The sequence below is a fragment of the Atractosteus spatula genome, unplaced genomic scaffold (assembly GCF_055471065.1).
Source record: "Atractosteus spatula isolate fAtrSpa1 unplaced genomic scaffold, fAtrSpa1.hap1 Scaffold_66, whole genome shotgun sequence".
Classification (NCBI taxonomy): domain Eukaryota; kingdom Metazoa; phylum Chordata; class Actinopteri; order Semionotiformes; family Lepisosteidae; genus Atractosteus; species Atractosteus spatula.
Genome location: NW_028296897.1, coordinates 105,001 through 107,500, shown reverse-complemented (window position 1 = coordinate 107,500; position 2,500 = coordinate 105,001).

Below are 2,500 nucleotides of genomic sequence, written 5' to 3'. Positions count from 1 at the left end.
AGGCCGGGGTGCCGAGGGCGCCCCCCGCACACCTGCGGGGCCGGCCGCCCTCTGTCAGGCTCCCCCGCCTGCCCTGGGGCAGGCCGGGGTGCCGAGGGCTCAGCCCGCACACCTGCGGGGCCGGCCGCCCTCTGTCAGGCTCCCCCGCCTGCCCTGGGGCAGGCCGGGGTGCCGAGGGCTCAGCCCGCACAGCTGCGGGGCCGGCCGCCCTCTGTCAGGCTCCCCCGCCTGCCCTGGGGCAGGCCGGGGTGCCGAGGGCGCCCCCCGCACACCTGCGGGGCTGGCCGCCCTCTGTCAGGCTCCCCCGCCTGCCCTGGGGCAGGCCGGGGTGCCGAGGGCGCCCCCCGCACACCTGCGGGGCTGGCCGCCCTCTGTCAGGCTCCCCCGCCTGCCCTGGGGCAGGCCGGGGTGCCGAGGGCTCAGCCCGCACACCTGCGGGGCTGGCCGCCCTCTGTCAGGCTCCCCCGCCTGCCCTGGGACAGGCCGGGGTGCCGAGGGCGCCCCCCGCACACCTGCGGGGCTGGCCGCCCTCTGTCAGGCTCCCCCGCCTGCCCTGGGACAGGCCGGGGTGCCGAGGGCGCCCCCCGCACAGCTGCGGGGCTGGCCGCCCTCTGACAGGCTCCCTGCGTGCCTGGGGAGAGGCCACCCCTGTTTCGGCCTCTCCCTCGTACCCGGGACCACGCCACCGCTGACTCGGCCTGCCCACGTGCCTGGGACAAAGCCACCCGAGTTTCGGTCCTGCCACATACCCGGGACCACACCACTCCAGAATCGGTCCTCCCACATACCCGGGACCACACCACTCGACTTTCGGTACTCCCACATACCCGGAGATACGCCACCGCAACTTCCGTACCCGGTGCCTGCAAGGGAGCGAACCTGGAATCCAAGCCCAGCTTGTGGAGCTCTGCCTGGGCTTGAGCGGGGTGGATTCATCCCCTTAAAAGCTCCATGAAAACGAAAAAGTCTTTTTTTCACCCCGGGAGCGCTCTCAGGCGGTTGCATGCCTCCTGCTAGGCCTGGGCCAAGCCTCCAGGCTTGTGAAAAGGGGAAAAGCACCACAGCAGCGGCGTCTGAGGCACCCGGCTCCCGGTTCGACCGCGAGCAGTGCTTTCGGTTCAGACAGGGGGATCCAAGCCTCCCTGCCCGGGAAATATGTCCCCCGCCTGGGGATGGACTCCGGCCATGCCCCCTGCTGCAGACTTAAGCCCCCTTCCGATTATTTAGACCCATTCAGCGCCGTCCAGCGGGCCGGCCACCTGGTCACCCCCGACAGATTCGGGACGCCTGGTCACCCGGGGGACTTAGTCTTTTTTACGATCGGCTTTAAAGGGGCCTGGTCACCCGGGGGACTTAGTCTTTTTTACGATCGGCTTTATAGGGGCCTGGTCACCCGGGGGACTTAGTCTTTTTTACGATCGGCTTTATAGGGGCCTGGTCACCCGGGGGACTTAGTCTTTTTTACGACCGGCTTTATAGGGGCCTGGTCACCCGGGGGACTTAGTCTTTTTTACGACCGGCTTTATAGGGGCCTGGTCACCCGGGGGACTTAGTCTTTTTTACGATCGGCTTTATAGGGGCCTGGTCACCCGGGGGACTTAGTCTTTTTTACGATCGGCTTTATAGGGGCCTGGTCACCCGGGGGACTTAGTCTTTTTTACGATCGGCTTTTCGGAGGCCTGGTCACCCGGGGGACTTAGTCTTTTTTACGATCGGCTTTATAGGGGCCTGGTCACCCGGGGGACTTAGTCTTTTTTACGATCGGCTTTAAAGGGGCCTGGTCACCCGGGGGACTTAGTCTTTTTTACGATCGGCTTTATAGGGGCCTGGTCACCCGGGGGACTTAGTCTTTTTTACGATCGGCTTTATAGGGGCCTGGTCACCCGGGGGACTTAGTCTTTTTTACGATCGGCTTTATAGGGGCCTGGTCACCCGGGGGACTTAGTCTTTTTTACGATCGGCTTTATAGGGGCCTGGTCACCCGGGGGACTTAGTCTTTTTTACGATCGGCTTTTCGGAGGCCTGGTCACCCGGGGGACTTAGTCTTTTTTACGATCGGCTTTATAGGGGCCTGGTCACCCGGGGGACTTAGTCTTTTTTACGATCGGCTTTATAGGGGCCTGGTCACCCGGGGGACTTAGTCTTTTTTACGATCGGCTTTTCGGAGGCCTGGTCACCCGGGGGACTTAGTCTTTTTTACGATCGGCTTTATAGGGGCCTGGTCACCCGGGGGACTTAGTCTTTTTTACGATCGGCTTTAAAGGGGCCTGGTCACCCGGGGGACTTAGTCTTTTTTACGATCGGCTTTATAGGGGCCTGGTCACCCGGGGGACTTAGTCTTTTTTACGATCGGCTTTAAAGGGGCCTGGTCACCCGGGGGACTTAGTCTTTTTTACGATCGGCTTTATAGGGGCCTGGTCACCCGGGGGACTTAGTCTTTTTTACGATCGGCTTTATAGGGGCCTGGTCACCCGGGGGACTTAGTCTTTTTTACGATCGG